This window comes from Vigna unguiculata, chromosome 2 (assembly GCF_037176805.1).
Source record: "Vigna unguiculata cultivar grain cowpea cultivar isolate G323 ecotype 2 chromosome 2, ASM3717680v1, whole genome shotgun sequence".
Lineage (NCBI taxonomy): Eukaryota > Viridiplantae > Streptophyta > Magnoliopsida > Fabales > Fabaceae > Vigna > Vigna unguiculata.
Genome location: NC_140793.1, coordinates 8204390 through 8219771, shown reverse-complemented (window position 1 = coordinate 8219771; position 15382 = coordinate 8204390). Strand labels below are relative to the sequence as shown.

General features: G+C 34.1%; 1 pseudogene; it reads right to left on the bottom strand.

Moving 5' to 3' along the window:
* Positions 1–159: 159 nt before the first annotated feature.
* On the bottom strand, positions 160–3641 carry LOC114173556 (pentatricopeptide repeat-containing protein At3g62890 pseudogene; annotated as a pseudogene).
* Between the last annotated feature and the right edge of the window lie 11741 nt (positions 3642–15382).

The window sequence follows — 15382 nt, the reverse complement described above, 5'->3', positions numbered from 1 at the left end:
TCACAGGCTTCGATTTGTGCCCAAGAAATGTAATGGTATTGAGATATTACAGCAAATGAATGAGACATATTTGAATGACTAAGAATATGCATGAGATGAATTAAGAACTGTCAAACCACGTAGAATGATCAAATCTGTTCTAAAAAAACCAGAACTTGAAAAGAGCCTAGAACTGGTCACAGGAACTGGCAATAGCAAGTAAAAATTATGTACAAACTACCTAGACTTGCCTAGTCTAACTATACAAATCACCTAAAGTAGCAAGTAACAAGGGTAGCTCTCCTCAAAAGCTTCTGGCTGGCGCAGGTTTCTTCAAAGTGCAGAATCTGTCTATTGGAGTTCTTCAAAGTTGGTAGCAGGTCATCATTTCAGGATCAACAGGTTTCAAGTCTTGGTCAACTTCTCTGGCAAGCTTCTCATGTGAGCATTCAAATACCGCTGGTCAGGTTCAACACACTTCCTTCAGCAACTTATGTCACTGGACCGACTGCTCACTGCACATACTTTCACAGCACTAAAATCACCAGCTGAACATATCATCTCAAATGTACTGCACCTTCAATTATCAGCACCTAAAATCTCAATTTAAACAATTCTACGTAAAAACCACCCCACCACCTAAAAACCTCTCAGTTACCTTGTTCAAGTACATCCAAACCTTCATCAAACTCCAAGAATACCACCCGTTTGTCGAGGCCTTCTTGAGCCAAAAGAAAGCCAAGAACTAATCCAAGAAGCATCCTTGCTCCTTCTTCTCCTCTTTGCTTCCGCAGCACTACTGCAAGTTCTTGATCTCAAGAACCATTATCAACCTTTCTTAGTCGTGCCTAATCCATGTGAAAGCTTATCAACCAAGGAACTTATTCAAAGAGTCAGACCCCCCCCCCCCCCCCCCCCCCCTCGTTGATCCAAGAAGGTCTCCATCCATCACTCACCCAGAAAACTTATTCCGTTAGTCCAAGAAACCTATTACAAGCCTAAGGAAAGAGCTTGGTTCAAAAAACAAGTACTATAGATGAGTTCCTGTAATAACTCAACTGCTCAGGAATGGCCATTGAACCAGAGATGATGGTGATTGAACGAGAATTTTTGGAATTTTGCAAACTTTCCCAGAGACCAATCGCTGAATGCAAACTCAATTAACATTGCCATAAATCATTTCTCTTCAGGAATCTTGTAGTGATATTATCCTGGACTAGAAGGTACTCCTTATCCGTCATTCTTTACCAACAAGATCACAAAAATGAACAAAATTTGATTCCATAGCTTGATATTTGAGTCAACCATGAAAAATTGAGTGTATGTTCCTTAAACGTAAAATACTCACTCACTTTAATAGCCAGGACGCTTTGTTACCAAAAGTCCATACAGGAACAAGCTTCATGCCTAAAGTGGTGAAAGCGATGACGATCCCTTACCACAATTTCACGATCAAATGCTTTGGAGATTAACTTTACAACAGTGTGGCAATCATTACAAATGCGCAAGTTCTTCATAACTCTGATTGGAGTTGGTGGAGCAATAGTGATAAGCCCAAAGGCGACTGCAAGTTTCTCACTGTGCCTGAAAAGTGCAGTTTCCTTCTCTTCATCGTCTATGTCTAGTGAAACCTCACTTGTGGTAGGTACATAGCCCTCAATCTTTAGTTTTGCTGCCACTTCATCTAACATGTGCTCAATATCACTTATTTGTGGGTGAGTCTTATCTCCAGCCAAAAATTCATGAACTATCCCATTTACTTCAATCATGCTACAACCAGGTGTCTTTACCACCCCATGTTGTGTCATAATTCCCCTAATTTCGAGAACATTGCCCCAATTTCCTTTTGAAGCATATATATTTGACAATAATACATGGAAACCATCATGGTTAGGCTGAAGCTGAATAAGTTTTCTGCCCACCCTCTCTCCCATTTCATGGTCATGGTGTTTTCTACAAGCCCCAAGCAAGGCACCCCAAGTGGCAACATCAGGTGCCATTGGCATACTCTCAATCAGTTCCTCCGCTTCTTTAAGAAAACATGCACGTCCAAAAAGATCAACCATGCATCCGTAGTGCTTAATATTAGGCTCTATTTTGTGTTCGTGGATCATGGAACTAAAGTAGTGACGCCCCTCATCGACTAGGCCCATGTGCCGACAGGCCCCAAGAACTCCCATAAATGTTATCTCATTAGGAAGTGTATTACTTTTTTTCATATCTGCAAACATGTTGAGTGACTGTTCTACCAAACCATTCATTGCCAACCCCCTTTTCCTCCATCGCATAGAAAACCTCCAATGCATTTTCCACACACCCGCATTTCACATACATGTCTATAAGAGTGGTGCTCAGAATAGTGTTAACCTGTAATTTATTTTTATTTATATATGCATGAATCCATTTCCCTAAGTCCAAAGCAGCCAAATGAGTGCAAGCCGAGATGGCACTCACTAAAGCAGTTTCGTTTGGCCTGACCCCATGAAGCTGCATTTCTTGGAACAATGCCAAAGCCTCCGAGAAACATTCATGTTGAGCATAACCAGATATCATGGCACTCCAAGACACAACGTCCTTCTCCGGCATGGAATAAAACAACTTCTCAGCATCTTCAATCGAACCACACCTCAAGTACCCAGAAATCATCGAGTTCCAAGATATTAGATCCAAAAGAACACCACCATCATCAAAAATTCTTTGCGCATCCACTATCTCCCCGCAACTAGAGTACAAATGTATCAAAGCATTCTTGAGACTAACATAATCCTCAACCCCAACTTTCGCCGCCAAACCATGCACCAACCTCCCCATCTCAGCATTCAAAATTCGCGAACACGCGGATACAACACTAACCACAACGATCTCATCCACTGCCACCCCCACTCGCCTTCATCTCCACAAACAAAACCAACGCCTCTTCACACATCTCATTCCGCTCATAACAAGAAACCATCGCACTCCACGACACCATGTCCATATCCCTCCCTCGAACTTCATCAAAAATCCGCCGCGCCTTCTCCACACACCCCTTCCTTCCAAAGAGCACAATCATGGAATTCGAAGCAATGGTGTTCCTCTCCGGCATTCCCCTATACACACGTTCCGCCTCCTCCACATTTCCCGCCTGAACATACCCCACCAAAACAGTATTCCAAGAGACAACATCCGGCACAGGACTTTCCTCAAACACCTGGCGCGCACTGGGCATGCTCCCACATATTGCATAGAAGTTTATCAGCGTGTTCCAGACGTACACATCTTGATGGAAACCAAACCTCACGACATGTGCGTGCAGCTCCCTTCCCTCGAACTCGGACACCCGGGCAGCGCAGCATTGAAGGAGAGTTGGGTAGGTGTAGTTATCGGGTTTTGCGTGTTTCGCAAGGAAGAGCTTGTAGAGTGTGAGGGCTTGGTGGGGGTTGTTTTGGAGTTCGAAATGGGCGCGCATGATGGTGTTCCATGTGAAGGCGTTGGGGTTGTGAAGATGATTGAAGATTCGGAGGGAATAGTGGAAGGGAACGAGAGCAGAGTGAGTAGAGAAGTTTATGAGTCTGCTTGCGGCGTAGGGGTCTGCGATGAGGCCGGTGAGGATCGTTTGTGAGAGAATCTCTCTGAAGTGCCTCGGCCATTCGCACCGCTGCGTTTAACGTCCACACCTTCATGCTTCGTCTCCTGTTTCATACTTCAACTCACGCGTCTTCATTTGCTCACTACAAGAAAATAAAGGATTAGCGTCGGCCAAAAACGGACGCTAAGGAGCTAAAGCCGACACAAATTCAAATGTATTGTCGGTTCAGTGTCGGATAGAGAACCACGAAAAAACCACCGAAGCTAATTCAAGATGTGTCGGCCAACGGACACTAATTTGAGTCTGCAATAGCGTCGTCCAGCTGACATAAATGAATAGCATTAGCGTGGGTTAGCCAAAGCAAAACAATAAAAAAATATAATAAAACATTAATAATAGCGTGGGTTAGAGAACGTTAAGAGCAAATATTATTTTAAAATATTCGGACGAAGTGTGGGCTGACCGACGCAAAATATAAAAGATATTCTAAGGGAGTGTGGGCTAGCCGACACTAAACACATATGGTTGGCACGTGATCGATGTCTATTCTTCATACCATTATTCATCCAAAACATATTCTATCTTTTAAATGCTCCTGTTTCATCTTATACAAACACTTATACTTTATATTCAAATTCATATATCTACAAATCTAAACTACCCAAAGGATCATTATATAAGATTCACAACAAAACTGCAATGGCAACCATTTTCTAAAACTTTGATTCATGCTTTCCCATTCAATTTCCTCCCAGAAAAGATAGAGGATTATGGGTTGTACATTATTAACAAATAAGACATGCATGCCTATATATTCTATGAATGAAAGATTTTAAGTACCAAAATCTATGCATGGCTTAATAATGAAACTCAAGATTTCGGAAAAATACAACTGTGTGTGGTTCTGACATTTTAGAATCACATTTTGAAGGCTAGGAAGGTTATAAAGTTTTGGTGTGTGGTATTTCTTGTCCTTCACCTTTTTAGGGGAAACCAATATACTAGAGGCCTATTCTTGGAGTCCTAAAAGAGTCTAAGTCCTAACTGCAGTGTTTTGTTTTCAATTTTATTCACAACTTGTTAACATTTTTTTTGTTCACTCAGAGTATCAGATCAAATAAGATTAGATTTGATTAATCAAAACTAATGATTTTTTAATAATGTTTGTTAACAAAACACCTGCCTTCACTTAACCATACAATTTGAAATTCTTGATGCCAAGAGAAATCAAGAAATCCAACAATAAACCCAGCCCTTAAAAGCATGCCACCATTCCCACATACATTTACATCAATCAATAATCAATAAACCTATGCAAATATATATCAGGGGTTGGGAAGTTACCAAGTTATTTCACAGACCACTGTAATGATGCCAAAAGGGACCAACTTCCTCACCCTTGTGGTCTACACCAAAAACACCACTCTAACATTGCAGGACCACCATTCCAACACTGCAGAAACCTATGCCAAGAGAAATCAAGGAATTTAACAACTGAAATTAGTTTCAGATTAAATCCCAAACACAACATACGGTTCTTCAACATAACATATACCCTTGCAAAACTAAAACTAATTTTAAAAAATGGTATTAAGAAAAGTTCAAACCCTAGCCAAGAGAAAAATAATTTTTAAAAAATCCAAAGAGAGGGTGAGGCCTTCGCTAATGGATGAAACTTTTATTTTTTAAAATTATTAAATTCTATAAGTGGTAAGCTAGTCGAAATATCTTTTGTTGCGTCCATGAAGCCGACACTTATTTGTCTCCAATTTTTGGCCCACGCTATTTTCTGATGCTAAATGAATGGATTCTTGTTGTGATCTATTTGCTGCCACTCCTAGTAATCTTGCAACCAAAGAAACATCAATTCAAAGTCAAACAAAAAGTCCACTAATCTCAATTAGATGTTAGCCTCCACACTCAAAACTTAGAACCCAACATGTAATAATCAAAACAAACAATACCCAATGAGGTAATGCATAAAACAAATAAAATCTTGATCCATTTTGCAAGATCTTCTCTGTAACCTAGATGAACAATTTGACTTCCACACAACATAGGAGTAAAAGGGAGCAAACAAAAGCAAGAGTGGTTAGGAGGGAGACCTAGCTTTGGAGTTGAGGCTAGAAGCAAAGCGATACACAATGCCCATATGAAATGAAGAGAGAAGGTAAAGAAAATGAAGCAATAAAGCACCCAATGCAAATGCAAAATGAGAGAGGGAAGAGAGTTTGCGTGGTGTTTGTGAAATTGCAAGTTTTTTGTATCGTAAAATTGAGATTCAATCACTCTCTTTTAAATTGCAATACTAAAAGAGATTTTGGTAATTTGGTAAAACCCTAAGCACAATAAACGAAAGAGAAGAGATGAATAGTACCAAGCAAACCACACACAATTCAGCTTCGACAATGACCGAGTCAAAAACTTATTGCTTAAGGTTCATGAGAACGATGAAGCGAAGAACCGGAATAGAGGGAAAATAGCAACATTGTTTCCTCGGTTCTATTCAAGTGGATTATGTAGTAGAAAAAAAACCTATGATTTTTATTTAATCAAATGATATTTCTTTAAAACTAAATAATATATGTAGAACTTGTGATTACTTATAAATTAAAATAAATTACATGAACATTTCATAGGGCTCTTTTCTAATTAAATAGTTAATGACTAGTAACTACTTAAATAAAACCTATATTTAACATCATTCGCATTATTTATGCTTAGTACTGCAAAATAATATTATAGCATCCATATTTTTCGTTCATGTTTTCATCATTTTTTTAAGGTTAAATTATACTTTTAGTCCCCATTTTCGTAGCAAAATTTGAATTTGGTCCCTCAATTAATTTTTATCTCAATCTGGTCCCTATTTTGGGAAATTTGATCCAATCAAGTCCTATCCGTTAATGGTGGAGTAACGGTGTTAAATGGGGTGCCACGTGTCAGCTTCAGGATTTTTTGAATTTTTTTTATTTTTTTTTGAATTTTTTTTGAATTTTCTTTTATTTTTTATTAATTTTTTTAAAATTTTTTAAAAAATTAAAATTTTGCCACATGTCAAGCGGACATTGTGCCACGTGGCAGTGACAGTGCCACGTGTCACTATTTGGGAGGTGTCATTTTCTCATTCTCAATTTGGTCCCTGTATTTTATTTTTTGTCTCAATTTAGTCCCAATTTTTGTAAAAATTGTGCAATTTTGTCCCTCTCCAAATTGAAACCAAATTTAATTTCTATATAAATATGCACAAATATTTCTATCAAAATTGATATTTCAAGTAAATATTTTTACCAAGATTAAGTTTATTTTAATTTATATTTTACGTTAAACTTTATTTAAAATTGTTTTAAAGTTGTTAATAGAAAATAATGTTAATAAAAAAATTCATAAATTATATTGATATTTTATTACATTATACTTTAATATTGTTTTTTATTTGAATTTATATTTTAAATAATTGCATATTTTTAAAATGTGTAAAATTCAATAATTTCTATACAAATATTTTAGTTAGTATAAAAATAACAATTATATAATTTAAGAAAAATTAACTAGTTTATGTAACAATAAAAAACAAATAAATTTAAAATTTGAAAACAATTTTAAGTAAAATTTAATGTGAAACAAATTTAAAGAAACTTGGTTTTATTGAAAATATATAATAAAAATATCAATTTGAATAAAAAAATCAAATTTAATAAAAATATTTGTATAACATTTTATAATTTTTGTTTCAATTTGGAGGGGGACGAAATTGCATAATTTTTACAAAAATTGGGACTAAATTGAGACAAAAGATAAAATACAGGGACCAAATTGAGAATGAGAAAATGACACCTCCCAAATAGTGACACGTGGCATTGTCACTGCCACGTGGCACGATGTATGCTTGACACGTGGCAAAATTTTAATTTTTTAAAAAATTTTAAAAAAATTAATGAAAATAAAAAAAAAATTCAAAAAAAAAAATTCAAAAAAAATTCAAAAAATTCAAAAAATCCAGAAGCTGACACGTGGCACCCCATTTAACACCGTTACTCCACCACTAACGGAAAGGACTTGATTGGGTCAAATTTCCCAAAATAGGGACCAGATTGAGATAAAAATTAATTGAGGGACCAAATTCAAATTTTGCTACGAAAATGGGGACTAAAAGTATAATTTAACCTTTTTTTAATTATCGTTTATGAAAAGAATTTCAAGTATGCCTGTTTTTTTTTGTGCTTTTCTATATTAAATACATTATAATTTATTAATAAAGATCATTTAAATCTCCTTAGAAAATAGTATTTTTCTTACATGAAAGATCATATAACACTGCAACAATATTCTAGATTTGTGTATTTATTTTTAGGGTTAAATATGTTTTTGGTCCCTTAACTTTCAATGAATTTTGGAATTAGTCCATTTTGAAACTTTGGACCAATTTAGTCCTCCATATTTTGAAATGCGTGGATTTAGTCCTTTTAATCAAATTTTGTTAAGTTTATTTGACATTTCAAGCACGTTTCATAATAGTATTTGACTTAACATTAAAGCAAAAATGTGTCAAACAATATAAACAACTCAAATACAATCCTGAAATGCGTACGAAACATCCAATAAACCTACCAAAATTTGATTAAAAAGACTAAATCCACGTATTTCGAAAGATCAAGGACTAAATTGGTCCAAAGTTTCAAAATGGACTAATTCCAAAATTTACTAAAAGTTAAGGGACCAAAAACATATTTAACCCTTATTTTTATAATTATATTTTTTAGAAAGTTTCTGTTTATTATAAACCTTTTGATTTAATTAGTAATCTAATTTCTAAATTTTTTCTTTGGTTATATATTTTTTTTAATTGAATTTCAAAATTTTTTTGTTTATTAAGTAATTATGAATTATATGATATTTATAAATGATTTTGTTCTATAAATAAAATAATATTGTATTAATAATTTTTTTAATTCAAATTTTATTTAATATCACAGTTTATTATTAAATTTTATAAAATTTAATGTTTATTAATTATTTTTAACCCACTAATTAAAAAATATATAAATAATAATATATCATATAGTCACGATTTATTCATCACTCAATTACATTAGTCTAATTAATTAATTAATTAAATACATTTGTAGTGATGTTAAAAATCTATCTTTTAAAAACATAAATAAAGAAATAAAATATTTGTATCCGTAGTCAATTATACTTTTTTAAGTAATGAATAAAATTTTCAATTTTTTAAAATCGGATAAGTTGATATTAGTTTTTATTTATTATAATTTTTTTAATTTAATGTCGAATAAATTGATATGTGAGTTTTAAAGTTGAATTTGATGTCAAAATATTAATTTTCATTAACAACTTTAAAAATATTTTAAATAAAATTTTAAAATTTAAATTTAAATAAACTTAATTTTGTTACAACTCCAGAATCTGTACCCTCTCCGCCAAGTCGTCCATCCTTACTTCTATCTGACTCAGTACTTTCACTACTACTAGACGAAGACACGCTACTACTACTGGACATACCTGATTTCGTTTTTTACGGGAAGATGTCGGTCAAAATAGAGGACTAGTCAGACACTTTTACGCGCACAAGGTCTTTAAATTCAGAATTCACAAATGAAACAGGTAACCCCTTATCTGTTTGCAAACACACATTTATAGCCTGCGATTCCAAACGACGAACCTCTTCCCGCCAAAACCATACCACAGACCAATCGACACCATCATTGCGAAAAATCCCACTTCAAAATGACGGCGCCAAAACTTTTTCAATGTAACCAACTGACACCCTTTCACCTACCTTCTGACAGTTGCAAATTCTAAGCCTTAACATTGTTCACCACACTTAAAGGCTGGGGGACTGGTGTATCACACCTAGCCGGTTCTGCTAGCTTATCAACACATATCATCCTTGACCGACAACCCATATCGGACAAGGCTGGGGGACTGGTGTACCGTACCTAGCCAAACTCAGCCAAGTAAACAATGTGCATATCGAAACCGCCTAGTACCCAGGCTAGGCCGAGTTAGCACCTCACATCACCAACATAAGCCATCTAGTCAAGTAGCCGGTCGAGACCGACTACTCCAATAAACTTAAGCCAACATCGATGCCCCCGCTTTCAATAGGTCTCAAGGGCCTGGGTTGGGGCCCAGGCCCATTCGTGGCCCAAACTAGAGCCCAAGTCAAGACCCAACCCATGAAATGGTCAAACGTCATTAATGTCCTATAAATACACGTGGACCCCATCATTTAAAGGTACGCATTCATTAATCACTGATTTGACTCTCTGAGAGCTTTGACTTACTTGAGCTTCGGAGACTCTTCTGTAGGTAGCCCCTCCTGGGTTCAAGTTGACATATATCGACTGGGAAGAAGCCAACTAAGGAGATAGCGGACTACATGGTAAGGTGACGCTTGTGCCTAACCTATCTTATTTGTTCTCTGCAGGAACAATAATATATATAATAATAAAAATATAATAATATTATAAATTTAATATTATTAAAGATTAAAGATGATATATAATTTAAATTCTTAACATTAAAAAATAAAATTAAAACCATACAATTGTCGATACAAAAGTCATTTAATCATTTGGTAATGAGAATGTTTATAAAGTCATTAACATTAAAAAATAACTAAAATTAAAAATAACAATAGAGTTCATGGGAATTTAATAGTTTCTTCAAATAGAATGCAGTAACACCTATTTGATTACAAGGTTCAAAATCTCTTCCATGGCCCATTAACCCAAACCCATTAGCAACAACTTTACAACTATATATATATATATATATATATATATATATATATATATATATATATATATATATATTAAGCAACTGGAGTTGGCATCAATCCACTTGATTCATGATTTATTTGAAACATGAATGAATTATTAAAGAAATTTAAATAATCTATTTTCATCCATGATAGGTATGATTATCAAATAAAATCATGCTTTAATTGTCATTATTACTAAAACTATAACTTATAAAAGATTAGTTTGGAATTTTTTTAATATATACTTAACCATGTATGCAAACGAGGAATAAACATAACATATAATACAATGGCCATGGTTCCATGCCAAATCAGGACATAAAACATTTATGGGAAGACTATAAGTTCTAACTCTAATTAGCAAAGGATGCATCAGGGATATACTATTACTGACACCACCACAAATTTAAATCATCTTTCTTATATATGAAAGCACCAACAAGAATGCAATATCTTCCCCACCAATAAGGAAAAAATTGTACCTTCTACTTCTAGTAAGTAATACCTCCTCAATTATTAAACCAAAGAAAAGCTCCATCTGCCTCCAGAATTGGCTAGAAAAAGAGCAAGTTGTATTAATAAGAAAATATAAAACTAGTCTATCAGATAAAAAGTACATTGGGTACACAATTAGATAATAATTAGTAAGATTCATACTAGATTCGATAACATAACACCATTTACAACAACTAATAATACCAAAGTGACAACAAAAACCAATGACAACACAACCAAACCAAAGGAACATGCAATGGAGAAAATGAAAATGTGAAAAACCAATGGAAAACATGTGAGTAAAGAGTTAAACATTAAAACAATAGGGGAAGTCCATTTATGTACTTTTTGATTGCAAAAGGCATGATGCTTGAGCTTTAACTCAAAGAAATTATGTTGTGGTCAACATCTTGTTGAGAAACCAATCTTTAAGAAATGAATAAAATTATCATTACTTAATATATATTTAATGGTAATATTATTACATAATTTGAACATCAACAACATTGAAGCTCTTCAAAATCATAGTCTAACAACGATGGTGAATGTATGTCTTTTAACCAATCATGTGTATATATAAGTGCCTCCACCTTTTGATGTGATAAAGAACTACGAAATGGATCAAACACTCTTCCTCCTGTGCTAAACGTAGAATTAAATGCTACCATAGAAACAAAATAGCTAATAACTCTCATACTATGTTTGACAAGATTAATCTACATGAATTACTTTTCCACTAATCAAGAATGTTCAAATTTGCAGTTGTATCAAGCTCTTCCTCTAAATACTTTTGAAGTTCAAATTTGTTTGGAGAGGTTAATCCTATTGTTTGCAACAAAAAATCCCAACCATACAAATCCTTCTTATAATCAGGTATCTCTACATGTGTTTGTTGTGTGTCATTTTTAGCTCACCATTTTTGACTTTTATATTTATCAAACAACAATTTTGAGGAAATATCCAATCGTGACATTAACAATTATCCATCATTTGTCAAGAACAAAAAGTTGATCAATTGCCCAATTCATATAACTCATTTTGTATCTAGGATCTAAGACAACAACAGTTAACAACAAAATATTGAACTTGTTAGGTTCACCCCAATATCTCGCATTTTTTTTCCATTTTTTTAGCCATCTTATATGTTGCATCGCTTGTAGCATTGGACTTGAGTAGATGATTGTTCCCATTCCAAATTCCTACCACCTTTGACATGTAGATAATACTTGTAACATAAGAGTTACCAGAGATGCGCAAAGTAGCTTCATAGAAAATGCTCAAAAAATGCAGAATAGACTCAATGTACTCCTAATGTTAATAAGAAGGCATTCCAATCCCCTTTCCTAACTCAATAGCATATTTTGTATCATACAACTCAAGCTTAAAAAATCTCATTTTATGCTTGAAAAAACCATCTAACATCAAATAGGTTAAATTCCACCTTGTTTCAACATTCAAGCAAATATGACCTCTATATTCAATCTTTTATTTTTCAACTTACTCTTTGAATTTCATAAATATAAAAGGAGATGATCTAATATATTTTACCGCAACACGAATTCTTAAAACAAAGTTATCAATCTCTTTTAGCCCACTACTCACAATTAAGTTCAAAATATGTGCACAACAACACATATAAATATAGTCACCTTTCAAAACCAAGTTATTCCAATAAATTAGTCTTTTCTTCGAGTGTTGAACTCCCGCGTCATCTGATGTAACATTATCTACTGCCAAGGTCAAAACACGACTCAACCCTCAATCATGCAAACATGACTCAACAAATTTAGCCATGACCTCTCCGGTATGGCTTATTAGTTGATAGAAATTCGAAATCCTTTTATTCAAATTCCAATCATTGCCGATGAAGTGGGTTGCTAAACACATATAACTTTGATTTTGAAGTGAAGTCCATGTATCAATAGTGAGACAAACTCTTTGACGATGTTGAGAAAGAAAATCCTTCAAATATACCTTTTTTACATTCCATAATGTTACAATATTTCGTGATAAGGTATATCGTGATGGGATCTTAAATCTTGGTTGTAAATCATTTGAATACAACTTAAAAGCAACATGCTTTACAAATTGAAAGGGGAGTCTGACTTCCACAAACATTTTTACCAGTTCTACTTGACAAAGTTCTTGGACAAATATACCATAAGAAGGAGAGTTAATATTCCTATCAATTGTTGAAGATGAACTTCTTTTTGTCTCTTGTTTACTTCTTTATTGGGGTTATTTGGACATCTCAACACATGATTACACATTGCAGTTGTTCCTTCTCATATCGAATAAGGATATCATAATACTTGCATTGAGCCCTCTTATCCGATTTAGGTTCTAGTTGAATGAAATGATTGCAAGCTTCTGATCAATTTTTATGTCCCTCATGAGAAGGGGGTCTCATATTTGTAGAGCCACATACAATTGGTGAAGCAAAAAATGCAGGCTCAATTGGTTTTGAGATGGAGCAATCATCTTCATGCATTAATGACATTTTTAGAGCAATGTTGCAATAATGACTAACCAAGAACACAACCTGGTAGATACAAGAAATCAACAAAGCTCCCAAACAAATGCAGTTTATTTATAACATCACAAATACAATTTGTTTCTAACATCACAAATACAATACTTTGAAATGTTACAAAGCGTTTTAATATTGCATTTATTATCCCTTAAAATACAATACTTTTGAAATGATTTTTATATCATAACACAAACCAACTCTCCTAAAAACAAAAGTTATTAAGTGAAGCCACATAAATGGCTTCATATTTTATAAACATAAAAAGATAGAATTATACCATCATAAATAAATAAATATATACATACATAAAGGATTGAAAAAAATAGCATTTTAAAAATTCAAGTAAACCAACAATTAAGTCTTGAAAGTTATAAGAACTTGCATATTTGGCCTTCTTGTTGACAAGCGTCCAATCTCTATGTTGATATTTATGGAACAATGAATACAATCATCCTTTTCTTGATATATTATGACCCTGCTATTGAGAACAAATTAAACTAACATAAAGTATACACACAGAACCTATAAACTTGAATGCATACTCAACATATAATAAACCAACAATCCCCTCTTAAGTTAATGCAAGCAAGCATTGGATTAATCAAGTGTTATAAAGTTATAGTGGCAGAGGAATTTAAAATGAAAGAAAGAGATGTGCAGTTATAGTGGGACAACGGAAATGAAAGAAAGCTTAAAAATAGTTTTTGGAGATGTGCATTTAAAAACTTATTTGTTACTTATCAACATTCATATATGTAAGACCCAAGAAAATTAAATAATTAAATAAATAATTATTTAATAAATGCGGGTAGTTGGGGGGCCTTTATAACATTTAATGTTGTCTTTTAAGATGTGAATAGTACTAGCTAAAATGGTTGAGAGTACTTTCTTTTGTTAAGAGGATTTGGGTTCGAGTCTTGTGTATGCTAAAGTGGGTGTTGTTTTAATTGTTTATTATTTTGTTAATATGCTTGATCATAATGAGTGATAATATAATCTTAGATTTATAGGAATTATCATGAAACATGAATTGGTTGAATTGGTTGTACACTTGCTTTGATATTGGATGTTGTGTGTTCAAACCTTGGCCTACGTGAGGAGCTGGACTCCGTGATTTTAATTCGTATCATTGATTTTCATGATGTATGTATATTTGGATGCTTGAGCATTTCCTGTTCTATTAATGCCCGACGGGCCTTCAAAGAGCCAGGCGACTCATGTGATTTACAGTATTTTTCTGATCATTTGGCTGCCAGGCGACACATGTGTTTCAACCCAGTTTTTGGGTTTTTGTGTGAACCGCCTGGCGGTGATGAACACCCATCAGGCGACGCGAGCAGTTTTGGCTCGATTTGGGTTTTCTGCGCGTTCTGGGTTGTCTTGGATTGGTGGAAAAGGGTTCTTAGTAGTTGGGTATAAGGTGGACTGCTAATAATTGGCTAATGGTAAGGTAATTGGAACTAATTGGATGAAATTGGTATGTACGCTATTAGAGTTTTCATAATTGGGGGGTTTTGGGTTTAGGGATCAATTATAGTGCGAATTAGACCAAAAATGGTTCATTTTATGTTAAATTGATATTTGGGTGCAGTTGATTGTATTATGGTTTGATGAATTGGTGAAATGAGGATGATAATGGTCTTAGAGTTCACAGGTGTAGAAGAATTCTGGGAAATTCCCAGAATGTGTATGCACCGCCTATTAGCACCGTGATTGCTGCCAGGCACTGAAAGTAGATAAATGGCACTTTCTAATTTTGGAGTATGGAAAAGTGGAGTAGTGATATACTGGATAGGAGGTTAAAAATGGATAAGTGATGCAAAAGGTGAGAATGCTAAATTCTAAGTTGGTATTGAAGGAAGGGAATACCTTGACACTATAGTAGAGGTTACATTTAAAATAGGGATTGGCTGGATTGAGAGGCACAATCTAATATCATAGTGGATTGTTGATGCAAAGTTGTCTAAGATGTACATGCAGCATATATATAGGCTAAAGTATCATGGTCATGTTATTTATA